Source organism: Sorex fumeus, unplaced genomic scaffold (genome assembly GCF_029834395.1).
Source record: "Sorex fumeus unplaced genomic scaffold, SorFum_2.1 ptg000054l, whole genome shotgun sequence".
Lineage (NCBI taxonomy): Eukaryota > Metazoa > Chordata > Mammalia > Eulipotyphla > Soricidae > Sorex > Sorex fumeus.
The window spans coordinates 16,849,982-16,869,459 of record NW_026606111.1 but is presented as its reverse complement, the minus strand read 5'-3'; positions in this window follow the sequence as shown (position 1 = coordinate 16,869,459).

The following is a 19,478-nucleotide window of genomic DNA, read 5'->3' as shown; positions in this document are numbered from 1 at the left end:
GGATAGAACTTAGCTTGGCACATGTTTGTGAGTGTGTGTATGTATATGTGTGAATACACTTTATACATATATATATTTACATACTGCAAATAAATGCAATAATTCTATATTTGTACCTTTCCTTCTGACTTATTTCACTTAGCATGATATTCTCCATGTCCATACATTTTATAGGTAAATTTCATGATTTCATATTTTCTGACAGCTGAATAGTATTTCATTGTGCAGATGTGCCACAGTTTCTTTTTTTTATGTAGGAGTACTGCTATTTATTCAGCCACTGATTAGCTGATTGAGTTGTGCATGAACGCCACCTTATTTTTTTTTCATTTTTTATAATTTTATTTATTGAATCACTGTAGAGCAGTTACAAAGCTTTTGGGTCTAAGTCTCGATCATACAATGAAACACCCGTACCTTCACCAGTGACCATTCTCCACCCCCAACAACTCCAGTATACCCCCATCCCACGCCCTCCCCCTACCTGTGGGGCAGATGATTTCCAGATTAATTTCTCTCTACTTTGATCACATTCAGTATTTTGACAACAGACCCACCATTGTTATTTGAGATGTTACCCCAACACTCAAATCTGCTGAAAAGGCAACAGTAGAAAATTTGTTTTCTATTGCTGGTTATAAATAACATATGATGTCGCATGGTTGCAGTAGAGGTCACGTGATTTGGAAATTCCGAAATTTTAACACTTAAATCTAAAGGGATTTCTGCCAAAACCTGCTGGGTTCTGAGATTTACTCCTGAGTCTCTGGGATCATGGCCATCAAGCAGCTTGATCAGGAGTCAGAGAGGCCGTTCATGGGCGATGACTTGAGGTCTCGTTGGGTCAGGGAGGACAGGACCGGCTCCACCCCCATCTTGTGAGGCCCAACAACTTTTGTCACTGTGGGCCCAAGCCTGACTGTCCAATGCCTTCTGGAGGATGATGGCCACTGAGGCGCCAAGGGGGAGCAGGGGGAGTGACAACACCCTTCCCCCACTTGGAGTGGCCCGGCGACAGTAACCAACTCTGACTTCTGGACGCATTTCTGCGAAAAGCCACTGAGTTTCGAGATTTGTTTCTGAGTCTCTGGGATCATGGTCGTTAAATAGCTTGATCAGAAGCCAGAGGCCATTCATGGGCGATAACTTGGGGTCTCATTGGGGTGGGGAGGACAGAACTGGCTCTACCACCATCCCATGAGGCCCAAAATGTCTCGTCACTGTGAGCCCAAACCTGACTGTCCAGTGGCCTCTGGAGGATGGCGGCCACCGAGCCGCCAGGGGGAGCAGGCCAAGGCATGAAACTTATTCCCACCTGGGTTGGCCCAGCACCGGTAACATACTGCAGGGACTGGACACATTTCTGCCAAAAGCCTCTAGGTTTCAAGATTTGTTTCTGAGTCTCTGGGATCATGGCCATTAAGCCGTTCAATCAGGAACCAGATGAGGCCATGCCTCCAATTATATAGCTGAGTCGGAGGTGGTTTGTGGGTGTGTCTCCCACATACCTAACTTTTGGCTGTTTACTTTCTTGGTTAACTTTGCCCCAAGTTTTTGGGGTCTGGCCAAAGGCAAAGCAGCAATTTTGAGGTTTCTGAAAGTCTTAAGGTGCCATCAGGCTGCTGATGCACTCGCCTCACAGGTACAGATCGACCTGCCGGCAGCACCATACCCCCCCCCCAAAGTTTCTTTATCCATTCGTCTGTTCTTGTCCTGCCCCTATTCTTAGCTTCATTTTCACCACAGCTTTGTCCTTCACTATATCTCTATCCTGGTATGTTCTTTCTTTGGTTTCTTTTGGTTCATGGTTTCTTGCCCTATGATACTGCACTGTCTTTTGCTGCTTCATAACAGTTTATCCAATTTCTCCAGTGTCCATGGTAGGGATCCATCTTTGTTCAGTCAACTTTAGTGGGGTAGGCTAAAACTGGCAGGCTTGTAAGAATAAACTTTTTTTTTTTTTATGTAGGAGTACTGCTATTTATTCAGCCACTGATTAGCTGATTGAATTGGGCATAAACTCCACCTTACTTTTTTTTTTCATAATTTTATTTATTTATTTATTTTCTTATATTTATTTATTGAATTGCTGTGGGAAAAGTTACAAAGCTTTCAGGTTTAAGTCTCGGTTATATAATGATCAAACACCTTTCCCTTCACCATTACTCATTTTTAACCACCAAGAGCCCAATATATCCCCACTCCCACCCCTCCCAATGCCTTTGAGGCAGATGATTTCTACTTAATTCTTCTCTACATTGATTATATTCATTATTTCCACAAAAGATGCACCATTATTGTTTAGAATTCCCCGCCCCCCCCCCCCCCAACAATCAGAATTGCTGAAAAGACATTGTGAAATACTTTGTTTTCTATAGCTGGTATGAGAATCATATAATGTCATATAATGATTTTGGATTTCTGCAAAGAGCCAGATCATTACGAGATTGGCTTCTGTGCATCTGGTGTTATGGCTGTGCTGGAGAACCACTCGCGGGGGGGTAACTTGTGACCTTGGTAGGTTGTGAAGGACGAGCCAGTACTGTCCCCCTTCCCATGAGACTGCAGTTGTCCCATCACTGCCGGCTCATACTTGGCTTTCCTATAAGTTCTGAGGTGGCGGCCACCTTGCTGCTGGGATGGGGGGGGGGGAGGGAAAGGCGGAAGAGAGCAACACCCTTTCCTTCCTGGGGAGGCATGTTGCTGTAGTTTAACGCATGGTCCATTCATTTTCTGCCACAAGCTGCCAGGCTCTGGATTAAGTCCTTTTGCCTCTAGAGCCATGGCCGTGCCAGAGAGCCGCTTGTGGGGGGCAACTTGTGACCTCGGTAGGACGTGGAGGAGGAGCCGGTACCACCCCCCTTCCCATGAGACTGCAGTTGCCCCATCACCGCTGGCTCATACCTGGCTTTCCAATAAGCTCTGAGGTGGCGGCCACCTTGTATGCGGTCCAGATGCATTTCTGCCAAAAGAAATGCATATTTTCGAGATTTCTTTCTGAGTCTCTGGGAACATGGCCATTAATCTGCTTGATCAGGAGCCAGAGAGGCCGTTTATAGGCGTCGACTCGGGGTCTTGTTGGGATGGGGAGGAAAGGGCCGGTTCTACCCCCATCTTGTGAGGCCCCACGTGTCTCGTCACTGCAGGCCCAAAACTGACTGTCCCATGGCCTTTGGAAGGTGGTGGTCTCCAGGCCACCAGGCGGAACAGGCCAAGGCACGAAACCTATTCCCACCTGGATTGGCCCAGCGCCAGTAACCTACTGCAGGAACAGGACACATTTCTGCCAAAAGCCTTTGGGTTCCGAGATTTGTTTCTGAGTCTCTGGGATCATGGCCATTAAGCAGTTCGATCAGGAACCAGAGAGGCCATTCCTCCAATTATATAGCTGAGCCGGAGGTGGTTTGTGGGTGTGTATCCCACATACCTAACTTTTGGCTGCTTACTTTCTTGGTAAATTTTGCCCCAAGTTTTTGGGGTCTGGCCAAAGGCAAAGCAGCAATTTGGGGGTATCTGGAAGCCTGATGGTGCCATCAGGCTGCTGATGCACTCGCCTCACAGGTACAGATTGACCTGCTGGCGGCACTATACCCCCTAAGAATAAACTTCTTAAAAGTTGTTTTCACCATTGAACTTAATTTCTACTGTAAGTTCTCATCTCTTGGGTGGTGGAGTCCAATGTTGGCTCTGATCAATTCATATTTCATTCTTTTGTGTCTAAATATGGGCATGTGTGTATGTGATTATGTGTGAGGTGAGATGTGTGTGTGTGTGTGTGTGTGTGTGTGTGTGTGTGTGTGTGTGACACTCATACAAAGTGGTAAGGAGGGTCTGAACTGCCTGGATTGAGAGTCATTTCTTTGGATTGATTAAATTACCACCAAAGAGAGGTGCTGCTGTGCTTCTCTGTCCTAAAATATTAAATTCTTTGAGAACACAGTATACCCTGTCTCACCAGGCATTTTATGATGATCATGGATTGTACACTAAGCTCAATGAATTCTTCCTAAAGATCTTGCCATCTGTGCAGTTTTTTTATACTGACCAAGTCAGAGATTCTTTTCTTTTATATTCCACACACCCATCTGGGAGTTCCATCATTTCCATTCATTTCTTTCTTCCTATTAGCCATCACTTTCCCACTCAAAGTGTTAGAACCATTTATTAAGCTAAGTCCATTTCCTATATGTCTTCCCCCATGTTCGATTTACGTCTCAAATGCTATGAGCAGGTAGGCTAAGCATTTGAAATGCAAAGCCTCCTCAGTTTCTGATTCTTTACATAATATTTGTAGCAGGGCTTATGTGTGCTGGGCCAGGGGAACTTAAGAGGAAGGGGAAAAATTCCAGAAAAAAATAATCACTAGGAAGTAATAAAAGTACTTTATGGGGGATACACTAGGAAAATGGTGGAAGGAAGTGGAACTCTGGGAGACAGGGTGGTGATGGACTGTGTTATGCATGGAACCCTACCATTAGCAATGTTGTAAACCATGCAATCTAAAAAAATAATAAAAAAAGAAAAAAGAAAAAACATTAATTTTACACACTTTGGTCACAGCCCTAACTTTTCTCATTTGATTGCCACTGCCTTTCCCGCCTTCCTCCCCCTTCACATTAAGGGCCACAGATGATCTGGCTCTCTCTGGTTGTCTTTTTTTTTTTTTGAGAGTGACACCTGATGGTGTTCAGGGCTTAGCCTTGGCTCTGGGCTCAGGGATCATTCTTTTTATTTTTTTTTACCATGTGGGATGCTAGGGGTTAAACCTGGGTCTGCCACATGCAAGGCAAATGCCCTACCCTCTGTATTTTCTCTCATGTCCCCTCTCTTGTGTGTTCTTGGCCTCCAAAGGGATTCTAGTCAGAAATCTTTTCTGCTACATGGAGAGAAACTAAATCATCTAAGGCTACATTGATTCCCTAAGCCTTTCAGTCCTTTTATCAGTCAACTCTCAACGTTGACAGAAAAGTGCAGGTTTAGAATCAGAAGGCTGTCCCTAAATGTAACTTCAATTCTCAAAACTCAGATACTGTTATTGGGCTTGCCTCATTATCTTCTTAGCACAAAATGTCATTGTCTATAAAATGACAATAATAATATCTCTTTCTGAACTGGAAATATAACTAAAGTGGTAAAGCATGTGCTTAGCAAGTGTGGGACTCTGAATTGATCTCAGTTCAGCATGATTACTGAGTAATGCAAGATGTAGCCTTAGTGGCAGTGAATGCATCAAAGAGGCCTGGGCTGCCAGGCTGGGCATCATCTGGAGTGGCTTTGGCTCACATGTTTTTTTCCTCCCACCCAGTGCCACTTACTTTTTTTTATTAAATAAAAATCGAAGACATTTCTCTTATAATACTATTGAGAGAATTAAACATTAAGTATGCAAATGTGCTTTGTAAGTGGCAAATAAATGATAAGTCATTTCTTTCCTATCTCTTTAATTTTTTTGCAACTCCAAACTGACTCCTCTACTTTTGACGCTAAATCTTAGGTTATAGCACTGCAAAACTGTCCTCCCATTGTTCATCGATTTACTTGAGTGGGCATCAGTAACATCTCAAAACAAATTGTGAGACTTCTTGTTACTGTTTTTGGCATACTGAATACATCATGGGTAGCTTGCCAGGCTTTGCCGTGCAGGCAAGATACTCTCAGTAGCTTGCTAGGCTCTCCGAGAGGGGTGGAGGAATTGAACCTGGATCGGCCGTGTGCAAGGCAAACGCTCTACTTGCTGTGCTATCACTCCAGCTCAAATCTTAGGGTGTATACAATAAGAATAAGTCAATTAATGAAAAACTATTATTTCCTTGAAATAAATGCAAGAATCAAAGCTTTTACTCACCTTAGTTGCAGTTCATTACTCTCAATCGTGAGTTGCCAAAGATTTTTTTTTTTATTAGTGAAACACCATGAGGTACAGTTGCAGATTTACAAATTTTTGTGCTTGGGTTTAGATTATACAATGATCAGATACCCATCCCTCCACCAGTGCCCATTTTCCACCACCATGGATAATATCCCCCCCACCCCCATCCCCCATTCCCCCTGCCTCTGTGGCCGGGCAATCCCCTGTGTTCTCTCTCTCCTTTTGGGTGTTGTGGTCTGCAAAAGAGGCATTGAGTGGCAAACATGTTCAGTCCATAGTCTACTTTTGACATGCATCTCCCCTCCTGGGAGGATCCTCCCAACACCCTTTATTTGGTGCTCCCTTCTCTATCTGAACTGCCCTTTCCTCTAGAATACCCGGCTGGCCTCTAAGTTATGGTGCTGGTGCTGATCTCAGCTATTCTTGGGTATTAATCTCATATTTTGTTACTTTATATCCCCCAGATGAATGCAATCTTTCTATGTCTATCCCTCTCTTTCTGACTCATTTTGCTTAGCATGATACTTTCCATATTGTACCACCTGTATGTAAATTTCATGACTTCATCTTTTCTAACAGCTACATAGTACTCCATTGTGTAGATGTCCCAAAGTTTCTTTAACCAGTCATCTGTTCTTGGGCATTCAGGTTTCTTCCAGTTTCTGGCTATTGTAAAGTGTGCTGCAATGAACAAACAAATGCAGATGTCACTTCGACTATACATTTTTGGCTCTCTGGGATATATTCCCAGGAGTGGTATTGCTGGGTCAAATGGGAGCTCAATTTCTAATTTTTTGAGAATCGTCCATACTGTTTTCCAGAAGGGTTGAACCAGTTGACATTACCACCAACAGTGAAGGAGTGTCCCTTTCTCACCACATCCGCGCCAGCATTGGTTGCTTTTGTTCTTTTGAATGTGGGCCAGTCTCTGAGGTGTGAGATGGTATCTCATTGTGGTTTTGATCTGCATCTCCCTGATGATTAATGATGTAGAGCATTTTCTCATGTGCTTTTTGAGTTGGCAAAGATTTAATTGAACAGGTTACAGTATCTAGTTGACTGAATCTATTCCTGGTTCAGGTTATAGTTTATTATTTTTTTTGTGTCTTTTTGAGATTTCCTAGTATATCGTCTCTGTTGCTTAACCAACTATTAATTTATTTTTAATAAATTAAAATAAATTTTAATTTAATAATCCCAATCTTGTTGGTGAGTAATATGACATTGCTCCCAGCACACAGCAAACACACATTTTAAGGGTAAATAAACATGCGATGTCCATGATTTTCTTGATAGTTTCCTTTCTAATAAACTATTCTATTTGTTTTATTTCTAATTCCTCATTGTAGATATCTCTTAAGGCTCTTTCTGGCTTTTTGAATATAATCATGTCTTTGTTCCAGTAAGAGAAACTTAGAATTATATCTTTCTTGAAGATGAAACTAATCTTTTCTTGAGTCCCTGATCTATGTTTTTGATTCTCCACAGAACATCTTTGGATGGCCAGCTACTATTTTAGCTTAAGTATATCCCAAACTGAAGTCAGGAGATTTCCCAATTCAACTTCCATACCAGTTGATTTACCTTTGTGCTGTTGTTAATGTCATAGCTTTATTTGTTTATATAGAGATGAGTACACTAGCATCAGATGCATCCATCAAGGACCTGATGGTACAAGTGCGAAAGATCAAGCACGACATCATTGGTCAAACCGAGACAAGAAGGCACCAAGCTCATCACGTCGTTTTTGACACTGGAGAAGAACTGTTCCTCAGAACATGCGATAAAAGAGGTGTCGGAGGCGTCGGTGTCCTTGTCAACACAAACTTGGACATCAGCATTGATTCATTCGAGTGCCTAACAACACAAACTGGACATTTACATTTGAATAGATGTGGCTCACTGCCTGCAGCTTCTATCTTTGTTGTCTACGCACCAATGTCCAATTATGATGAAGGAGAAACTGAGAAGCTCTACTTTGAGCTGGAGAAGTTCTATAAAGAAGACCTTCTACAAGATCATTGTGGGTGATTTTAATGCCAAGATAGGACCGAGAAGATGAGCAGAAGAATTTCACATCAGGACCCATGGCCTAGAATGGAACGAACAGGGTGAGAGACTGTCTGAGTTCATCATGTCAACCAAGACCATCCATGGTAACTCACAGTTCCAGAAGGCCGAATCTAAAAGTTGGACATGGGAGTCTCCCAGTGGACGATTCCAAAACAAAACGGACCACATCATATTCAATCGACGGTTTTGCCTGATTGATGTCACTGTTGTCCCAAAATTATGAACGGGATCGGACCACCGTCTCCTTCGTGCAAAATTCTACTTCACAGAGCGGGGAGAAAGGGCTGCAAAGTTTAAAAAGAGAACTCTCAGAATGACCACCAACTGGGAGCTCTTTGGCACTATTGCGGCAACATGGGAAGATGCCATTGTTGACAACATTGACGAGGAATATGATCGACTGGTTCAGCACCTCCATGATTATGTGAGGAACACCAAGAGAGAGATAGCCATAAAAAAAAAACCTGTCTTCGAAAACTCTTGAGCTTATTTGCCAACATGGTTTGGCGCATGCCTCAGGCAACTGCAAGTGAACATGCGAGCTCGCAAAGCAGTGCAGAGATGCAATCAAGGAAGACCTCAAAGAGAGAAGAGCAGAAGTGTTGATAGATGCAGCAGAAGCCGGGAAAAGTATTTGTAACACCCACCTGTCCTTCGCCAACTACAAGACCAAGATGACTGCCCTCTGACATCCTGATGGATCTATCACATATTCCAGAACGGCAATGGAGAAGATTATCCATGACTTCTACTCAAATCTCTTCGATAGCCATGTCCATCTGCCTACATACCAAATTCCACAGGATGGATATGTCGTTCCCAATGTTCTCCCTTCCGAAATCCGACACACAATTTCATCAGTAAAGAAACGAACAGCACCCGGCCCAGACAAGGTCAGACCTGAACACCTGAAGAACCTGTTGTCAGTACTCATCAATATAATGGCTCGGCTCTTCACACACTACCTGCCTGAATGCAAGGTTCCGTCCCAATGGAAAACCAGCAGGACCGTACTACTGTACAAGAAGGGAGACATCCATGACATTGGCAACTATCGCCCGATCTGCCTATTGTCTGTCATCTACAAGTTGTTCACTCGAGTCATCCTAAATAGGATTGGCAGAACACTAGATGAAGGACAACCATGCGAGCAAGCCGGGTTCCACAAAGGATTCAGCACCATTGACCATATCTACACAATAACCAAGCTCATTGAGGTTTCTTGGGAGTTCAAGATGCGTCTCTGTCTAACGTTCATTGATTTAAAGAAGGTCTTTGATTCTGTTGAGACAGAAGCGGTCATTGAAGCCCTAGCCAATCAAGGCATTCAAACTCAATACATCAGGATGCTCCATGAGCTGTATTACGGATTCACTACCAGGATCTCACCATTCTACAAGGAGGTGATCATTGATGTCAAGAGAGGGGTTCGCCAACATTCTGCTGCCTGCAAGAAACACATCTCAATAGTCAAAGCAAACACAGACTCAGAGTCACAGGCTGGAAAACAATCCTACAGGCAAACAGCTCCCAGAAAAAAGCTGGGGTAGCTATCCTAATATCAGACCACATCGATTTCAGAGTGAAGAAGGTCATAAGAGACAGTGAAGGCCATTTCCTATTGACCAAAGGATCTGTACAACAGGAAGAACTTACAATAATAAATGTATATGCACCTAGTGAGAGACCAGCAAAGTACTTAAAACAATTACTCATAGATTTGGAAAAAGACATCGATAGCAACACAATACTAGTGGGAGACTGCAACACCGTTTTGTCACCTCTTGATAGATCAACCAGACTCAAGCTTAGTAAGGACATACTTCATCTGAGGGAAACAATGGAAGAAAGGGACTTAGTAGATATATACAGGACACTTCATCCACAAAAAACTGAATACACATTCTTCTCAAGCGTCCATGGAACGTTCTCCAAGATAGACCACATGCTGAGCCACAAAACATGCCTCCATAAAATTAAGAAGATAGAGATTATATCAACAATCTTCTCAGACCATAATGCGCTGAAATTAGAAGTAAATCACACACAAAAACAGAAAACTAAATCAAACAGCTGGAAATTAAACAGTGCGCTATTAAACAACGAGTGGATTAGACAGGAAATTAAAGAGGAAATCAAAAAATTCCTAGAAACGGATGAAAATGAGGACACGAGTTACCAAAACTTATGGGACACAGCAAAAGCGGTCTTAAGAGGAAAGTTTATAGCTCTACAAGCATTCCTCAGAAAGGAGGAGCGAGCCCACATAAATAAACTAACATCACAGCTTAAGAACTTGGAGAAGGACCAAAAAAAGGAGCACAACCCGAACAGGAGAAAGGAAATAATAAAACTCAGAGCAGAGATTAATGAGATGGAAACCCAGAAAACAATCCGAAAGATCAATGAAACCAAGAGCTGGTTCTTTGAGAAAATTAACAAAATCGATAAGCCCCTAGCAAAACTCACAAAGAAAGGGAGAGAGAAAACCCTAATAAACCGAATCAGAAATGAAAAGGGGGTCATTACAACAGAAACTACAGAAATTCAAAGGATCCTTAGGGAGTACTTTGAAAAGCTTTATGCCACGGAACATCAAAACCTCGAGGAAATGGATAAATTCCTAGACTCCTACAGACTCCCAAGGCTGAACCAAGAAGACCTGGAATACCTGAACAGACCTATCACCATCAAGGAAATTGAAATGGTAATAAAAAGTCTCCCCAAGCACAAAAGCCCTGGCCTGGATGGATTCACCAGTGAATTCTTCCAAATCTTTAAAGAAGACTTACTCCCAATCCTCTTTAAGCTTTTCCATGAAATTGAAATATCAAATACACTTCCGAACAGTTTCTATGAAGCAAATATCACACTGATACCAAAAGCAGACAGAGATAACACAAAGAAAGAGAACTACAGGCCGATATCCCTGATGAACACAGATGCAAAGATCCTCAACAAACTACCAGCAAATAGAATCCAACTACTCATCAAAAAGATCATACACCATGAGCAAGTAGGATTCATCCCAGGGATGCAAGGATGGTTTAACATTCGGAAATCAATCAACATAATCCATCATATCAACAAAAGAAAAGATAAAAAGCATATGATCATATCAATAGATGCAGAGAAAGCATTTGACAAGATCCAGCACCCCTTTATGATGAAAACCCTAGCCAAAATGGGTATAGAGGGGACTTTCCTCAGCATAGTTAAAGCCATCTACCACAAGCCTACAGCAAGCATCATCCTCAATGGGGAAAAACTGAGAGCCTTCCCTCTAAGATCAGGGACGAGACAAGAATGCCCACTCTCTCCACTGCTGTTCAATATAGTACTGGAAGTACTTGCAATAGCAATTAGGCAAGAAAAAGATATTAAGGGCATTCAGGTAGGAAAGGAAGAAATCAAGCTCTCACTATTCGCAGATGATATGATACTATACTTAGAGAACCCAATAACCTCCACCAAAAAACTCCTAGAAACAATAGACTTTTATAGTAAAGTTGCAGGCTATAAAATCAATACCCAAAAGTCCATGGCTTTCCTATACGCAAACCGTGAGAGAGAGGAAAGCTATATGAAAAAATCAATCCCGTTCACAACTGTGCCCCAGAAAATCAAGTACCTAGGAATCAGCTTAACTAAGGAAGTAAAGGACCTGTACAAAGAAAACTACAAAACGCTACTTCAGGAAATAAAAGAGGACATGAGGAAATGGAAAGATATCCCCTGCTCATGGGTCGGGAGACTTAACATTGTCAAAATGGCAATACTACCGAAACCACTGTACAAATTCAATGCAATTCCTATAAGGATACCCATGACATTCTTCAAAGAAATGCAGCAAACACTCCTGAAATTTATATGGAACAATAAACCCCCACGAATAGCTAAAGCAATTCTTGGGAAAAAGAAAATGGGAGGAATCAACCTCCCTAACTTCAAACTTTACTACAAAGCGGTAATAATCAAAACAGCATAGTACTGGAACAAAGGCAGAACTGCAGACCAATGGAACAGAGTTGAATACACTGACATCTCCCCTCAATCATATGATCATCTAATCTTCGATAAAGGTGCAAGAAATGTGAAGCAGAATAAGGAAAGCCTCTTTAACAAATTGTGCTGGCATCACTGGACGGCTACATGCAAAAAAATGGGCTCAGAACTCTGCCTAACACCATGTACAAAGGTAAGATCAAAATGGATTAAAGACCTCAACATCAGACCAGAAACCATAAGATACATTGAAGACAAAGTTGGCAAAACCCTCCATGACATTGAGGCTAATGGTATGTTCAAAGATGACACGCCACTGGCTGAGCAAGTGAAAACAGAGATAGATAAATGGGACTATCTTAAACTAAGAAGCTTCTGTACCTCCAAAGAAACAGTGACCAAAATACAAAGACAGTCTACAGAATGGGAAAGAATATTCGCCGAATACTCATCTGACAAGGGGTTGATATCAAGGATATACAAAATACTGGTTGAACTCCACAAGAAGAAAACATCCAACCCCATCAAGAAATGGGGCAATGAAATGAACAGAAACTTTCTCAAAGAAGAAAGCCGAATGGCAAAAAAGCACATGAGAAAATGCTCTACATCATTAATCATCAGGGAGATGCAGATCAAAACCACAATGAGATACCATCTCACACCTGAGAGACTGGCCCACATTCAAAAGAACAAACGCAACCAATGCTGGCACGGATGTGGCGAGAAAGGGACACTCCTTCACTGTTGGTGGGAATGCCGACTGGTTCAGCCCTTTTGGAAAACAGTATGGATGATTCTCAAAAAATTAGAAATTGAGCTCCCATTTGACCCAGCAATACCACTCCTGGGAATATATCCCAGAGAGGCAAAAATGTGTAGCCGAAGTGACATCTGCACTTGTTTGTTCATTGTAGCACTCTTTACAGTAGCCAGAAACTGGAAGAGACCTAAGTGCCCAAGAACAGATGACTGGTTAAAGAAACTTTGTACATCTACACAATGGAGTACTATGTAGCTCTTAGAAAAGATGAAGTCATGAACTTTACATACAAGTGGTACAATATGGAAAGTATCATGCTAAGCGAAATGAGTCAGAAAGAGAGGGATAGACATAGAAAGATTGCATTCATCTGGGGGATATAAAGTAACAAAATATGAGATTAATACCCAAGTAGAGCTGAGATCAACACCAGGAGAATTACTCCATAACTTAGAGGCCAGCCGGGTATTCTAGGGGAAAGGACAATTCAGATAGAAAGGGGAACACCAAGTGGAGGGTGTTTGGAGGATCCTCCCAGGAGGGGAGATGCAGGTTGAAAGTAGACTGGACTGAACATGTTCACCACTCAATGCCTCTTTTGCTGATCACAACACCCATAAGGAGAGAGAGAACAAAAGGGAATGCCCTGCCACAGTGGCAGGGGGGGATGGGGGATGGGGGGGAGGGATATTATTCTGGTGGTGGAAAATGGGCACTGGTGGAGGGATGGGTATTTGATCGTGGTATGACCGAGATTCAAGCACAAAAATTTGTAAATCTACAACTGTACCTCATGGTTTCACTAATAAAAAAAAAGAGAGGGGTGCGGCAGGGTGATACCATTTCACCAAAACTCTTCAGTGCCACCCTCGAGAACATCATGGGACGAATGGAATGGGAAGGAATGGGAGTGAAGATAGATGGTCGGCAACTACACCACCTCCGCTTTGCTGATGACATTGTTTGAATAACACCAAACATTAGCCAAGCAGCACAAATGCTGGCTGACTTAGACTCTGAGTGTAGAAAAGTCGGACTACAGCTGAATCTTACGAAGACAATGTTTATGAGAAACAGCCTTGTTTCTGATGCCCCATTCACTCTCAACAGAACGACCATCTCTGAATGCAACAGCTATGTGTACCTGGGTTGAGAAATCAACATGACAAATGACCTGGCACCCGTGATGCACAGGAGGAAGAGAGCGGCTTGAACGCCTTCAAGAGCATTGAAGAAATTGCTAAGAGGACGAAGTACCTCCGGTTCTGGGCACATCTCTTTGATTCCACTGTTCTTCTTGCATTAACGTACGCCTCAGAGACCTGGGCCCTACGCAAACAGGATTAGAACGCTATCCGGGTCTCCCAAAGTGGAATTGAAAGAGCTATGCTTGGAATATCACGTTTCACTCAAATTAGAGAAAGAATCCGGAGTTCCGAACTCTGTCGACAATCAAGAATCAGGGACGCTGTCTCGTTTGCCAAGGTGTCAAAAATCAGATGGGCTGGTCACGTAATGATACTTAGAGACAACCGCTGAACTAACGCTATTACTGACTGGATTCCACGGAATGTCAAAAGACCGCATGGCCTCCCACCTACCAGATGGTCAAACTTCTTCATCAAGATCATGAATGATCGGTTTGAGGCTCTTTGTTTTCCTAGAAGGAACAGATGCCACTAGCACGCGACAGGGACAAATGGAGACGTTACTGGCTCCCACTCGAGCAAAATGACGATTAACGGGAAGTCAAGTGATCAAGTGATCAAGTGATAGAGATGAGACGATGACTTAAAATTATTTAAAAAGTACTTATATTACAATGCTCTATAAATATGTTATTATTCATATATGTATGAAGGTATATATATAGTTATATATATAAATTGGTAAATGAGCTTCTAACCATCTTATTTGTGGGGTTCAAATTTCTGCATTTGTTAAGTGTACTACATATTAGTATGTATAAGAAAAGAGCATTTTCAAGATATTTACAGGTATCTGAAAATATGATGAGAAAAATTAAATTTCTTAAGATGCATCAGAGATTCATTGACAAGAAAAATTTAGTATTATAGAATATAAATAAGAAGATATTTAAATATGTAAAGCCTTTTTTGCTGTTTTTGCTTTTTTGGCTTTTCTGGGCCACACCCAGCTATGCACAGGGGTTATTCCTGGCTTTGCACTCAGAAATTACTCCTGATGGAGTGGGGGTACTATATGGGATGCTGGGAATTGAACCTGGGTGGGCCACATGCAAGGCAAACATCCTACCCACTGTACTATCACTCCAGCCCCTAAATATACAAAGCCTTTTGGACATAGTATAGAAAGCTCAAAGTTTTTAGATAAATTGATTTGTACAAATTGGCATCTCCTGATATCTGAAATAAATATTAATTTTGCATAGTTTAAATTGAAAGTTTAAAGACTAAATTATACATAGTTAGTCAAGACAGTTACTATAATAGCTTTTATTCTATTTTTTTTTTTTTTTTGCGGGAGATCACCTAGCAGTGCTGAGGTCTTACTCCTGTCTCTGCACTCAGGGATCACTCTGGTGGTCTTGAGGAACCATGTAGGATGATACGGATAAAATCCAGGTCAGACATGTATAAGGCAAGCACCCTACATGCTGTACTATATTTCTGACCCTGTCCACTTATTGAAATATTGACTTCTATACATTTTGCTTAAAAAACTCCAAAAGCACTCTTTTATTTTTATTTTTTTTTTTTTATGTAGGAGTACTGCTATTTATTCAGCCACTGATTAGCTGATTAAATTAGGCATGAACTCCACCTTACCTTTTTTTTATAGTTTTATTTATTTATTTTTCTTCTTATATTTATTTATTGAATCACTGTGGGGAAAGTTATCAAGCTTTCAGGTTTAAGTCTTGATCAGGCAATGATCAAACAACTTTCCCTTCACCAGTACTCATTTTTCACCACCAAGAACTCCAATATACCCCCTTCCCACCCCTCCCAATGCTTGTGAGGCAGATGATTTCTACTTAACTCTTCTCTACATTGATTACATTCATCATTTCGACAAAAGATGCACCATTATTGTTTAGAATCCCCACCCCAACAATCAGAATTGCTGAAAAGGCATTTTGAAATATTTTGTTTTCTATAGCTGTTTATGAGAATCATATAATCTTACATGGCCACAACAGCAGCCTTGCTATTTTGGATTTTTGCAAAGATCCAGATAATTACGAGATTGGTTTCTGTGCATCTAGTGTTATGGCTGTGCCAGAGAGCCGCTCATGGGGGGCAACTCATGACCTTGGTAGGGCGTGAAGGACCAGCCGGTACCACCCCTTTTCCCATGACACTGTAGTTACCCTGTCACTGCTCGCTCATACCTGGCTTTTCAATAAGCTCTGAGGCAGCAACCACCTTGGGCTGGGCGGGAAAAAGGCGGAAGGGAGCAACACTCTTTCCCTCCCGGGGAGGCATGGAGCCATAGTTTTTTTTTTTTTTTTTTTTCCCCTTTATTTTATTTTATTTTTTTTAAAGTTGTAGATTTACAATTTTTTGTGCTTTGGTTTCAATTATACAATGATCAGATACCCATCCCTCCACCAGTGCCCATTTTCCACCACCATGGATAATATCCCTCCCACCCCCATCCCCCCATCCCCCCGTCTCTGTGGCAGGGCAATCCCCTGTGTTCTCTCCTCCTGGGTGCCGCGGTCCGCAAAAGAGGCACTGAGTGGCAAACATGTTCAGTCCACAGTCCAGCCCCGACACGCATCTCCCCTCCTGGGAGGATCATGGAGCCATAGTTTAATGCATGGTCCATTCACTTTTCTGCCACAAGCTGAGGGGCTCTGGATTAAGTCCTTTTGCCTCTGGAGTCCTGGCTGTGCCGGAGAGCCGCTCCTGGGGGGCAACTCATGACCTCGGTAGGGCATGAAGGATGTGCCGGTACTGCCCCCCTTTTCATGAGACTGCAGTTGCCCCGTCAATGCCAGCTCATACCTGGCTTTTCAGTAAGCTCTGAGATGGTGGCCACCTTGCTGCTGGGCGGGAAATTGGCGGAAGGGAGCAACACCCTTTCCCTCCCGGGTAGGCATGGAGCCGTAGTTTAATGCATGGTCCATTCACTTTTCTGCAGCAAGCTGCCAGGCTCTGGATTAAGTCCTTTTGCCTCTTGAGCCATGACCGTGCCAGAGAGCTGCTCATGGGGGGCAACTCGTGACCTCGGTAGGGCGAGAAGGATGAGCTGGTACCCTCGCCTTCCCATGACACTGCAGTTGCTCCCTCAACGCCGGCTCATACCTGGCTTTCCAAGAAGTTCTGAGGCAGTGGCCACCTTGTATGCGGTCCAGATTCATTTCTGCCAAAAGCCCCTGGGTTTCGAGATTTGTTTCTGAGTCTCTGGGATCATGGCCATTAATTAGTTTGATCAGGAGCCAGAGAGGCCGTTTGTAAGCAGTGACTCTGGGTCTTGCTGGGATGGGGAAGGAAAGGGCTGGTTCCACCCCCATCTGGTAAGGTCCCACATGTCTCATCACTGCAGGCCCAAACCTGACTGTCCAGTAGCCTCTGGAGGATGGCGGTCACCGGGCCACCAAGGGGAACAGGCCAAGGCACGAAACCTATTCCCACCTGGAGTTGCCCAGAGCCAGTAAACTACTGTAGGAACAGGACACATTTCTGCCAAAAGCCCTTGGGTTCCAAGATTCAGTTCTGAGTCTCTGGGATCATGGCCGTTAAGCAGTTCGATTAGGAAACAGAGAGGCCATGTCTCCCATTATATAGCTGAGCCAGAGGTGGTTTGTGGGTGTGTCTCCCACATACCTAACTTTTGGCCGTTTACTTTCTTGGTAAATTTTGTCCCAAGTTTTTGGGGTCTGGCCAAAGGCAAAGCAGCAATTTTGGGATATCTGAAAGCCTGATGGTGCCATCAGGCTGCTGATGCACTCGCCTCACAGGTACAAATTGACCTATTGGCGGCATCATACCCCAAAAGCACTCTTTTAGACTGTATGCAGCTGATTAAATCTGGTATGGAGTTCAATTACTGAGATTAATCTGATTTTTTTCAAGATAAAAATTAGAATGAGAGAAAGCTAGGTCATTCTTTGACTCTTTGATTTGAAATTTGAATCTTGATCTAGAAGTTTGCAGAGCTTAGAGAGCATTTTGCAATGCTTCTCTCAAGGTCCCCCTTCTTAGTAAATTTTATTTATGTAGAATCTTTCATCAAAAGATCACAAAGAGCTGTCTAAAAAGCTGTAAAGAAACATAAATCATAAAGAAAATGAAATGCTCAAACAATAAAATTATACATTAGACTCCCATTTAAAGCAGGCCATTTTAAGATAAGAGAAAAGTCTTGGCTGGAGTATATAGAACTTAAGTTATAATAGGAAGCTATTTTATAATTTGGTGAAAAAAGAAAGGGGACCACTTCTAATAGTGGAGAGCCTATTATTAGGAGTGATCACTTGCATTCAGTGTTTTAATGAAGGGTCTGAAGAGCATAAGATTATGCAGTGGAAATGACAAAGTTTGGAGGTACTCTCTTTGCTGCTCTAATGAGGAAAAATATTTCAGTCTATGAATGGACTGGTGCCCAAGAATTGTACTCCTTAATGTGCTAATTGTCAATTGCTATTGCATCTTTCTCAGATGGCCCTATGCTAAAGTCCTGCAGTATGTATACAATATCCATAACATATTTATGATATATATATCTACCACACTTTATTCTCAAGAAAGCCAAGGTGATCTTTCAATCTTTGCTGTCATCTTTACTTGCTTCTTCAGCAGAGATTAATTCAGTGTCCCCCAAGTCTGGGGGTTTCCAATTTATAGTAGGTAAATATTCATTTCAATGTCCCCAAGCATAGAGAAAATATAAGACTCTTGCAGTAGTATTGCTTTAACAAAGCTCAGCATAGTCATATATACTTGCTGTTATAGAGAAGTCAAAGAATGTCGGGGCACCAATCTTTTGCTTTATTGACAATAAAATAGCTATCAAGAAAACTTTCTTTGGCATAAAGTTGATAACATTCAGATTAAAGTATACATCCTGAGTTTTAAGTTTCAAATATTTCTAAGTTCTTGGTTCCCCTTTTGTTCAAATATGTTCTTTAGATAATTTATCTTGGGCTTCAAGATGATTCCTGACAATCTGTGGTTAAAAAACAGAATTACACAGAATGTGATATTTAAATTGTTGCATGGTTAAACTTTATGTTCAAAGTATGCACATTCAATACGCAATGCAATATATGTTGAATTTAAATTATAATGATAGTAGATATGGGGCTTAGCTTTTTATTAATTTATGATCTAAAAACTTTGTGGTTTATTGTTTGTGTGCTCTCCAGAAATGATAAATTTCCAGTTAATTATCTAATATTCACACAAAGGAATAAGGAAGAGGAAAAGAAAAGAAAAAAAGGGGCAGGCAGCATCATATCTATAACAGGATCTAGTCTCTCTGAATTAATTATATGAGAACTAAGTTCCAAATGAGGAAATGAATCTACTAATGCATAGAAGCAAAAAACATTTTTAAGGTCTTAGGTGAGAGAATAGAATGAAGAAAGCGAGGAAAAATATCCAAATATTTAAGGAATTGTAAAAAAGTAAACCCAATAAAATCAATGTCTTGGAAAGTTCATCAAAATGAGGATCCAGGAATCAGTCACGGGGAGCTTGCCAGGCTTTGCCGTGCTGGCGAGATCCTCTCGGTAGCTTGCCGGGCTCTCCGAGAGGGGCAGAGTAATTGAACCTT